The following is a 367-nucleotide window of genomic DNA, read 5'->3' on the forward strand; positions in this document are numbered from 1 at the left end:
TGCTACATTAAAACCCAACCATTAGGCACCTACTCAACATAGCCGGTCGACAATTCCGGCGGTGGTTGTGTATATCCTTAGTGGTAGGAATCTTTCCGAATTCATCCGCCACAAACTGCCGCACCTCAGATGACGGCGTTCCATATCTCAGCAGGGCCTGGCATGTGCCCAACTCGTCTTCGGTTAGGCGTCGATTAACTGGAAGCCGATCGTACAGAAACTTTGACAGTTTGTGATTGTGTTCTAGAAAATAAGAGGTCACTGCCAGTTGGTCCCTTTGCATCCGTAAACAAAACCGCACTGGACGGCTGGTGCTTAGCGTACTTAGAAAACACGTATTAGAAAATACGCTCGGCTTACTAGCTTC

The sequence above is a fragment of the Opisthorchis viverrini genome (assembly GCF_000715545.1).
Source record: "Opisthorchis viverrini unplaced genomic scaffold opera_v5_241, whole genome shotgun sequence".
Classification (NCBI taxonomy): Eukaryota; Metazoa; Platyhelminthes; class Trematoda; order Opisthorchiida; family Opisthorchiidae; genus Opisthorchis; species Opisthorchis viverrini.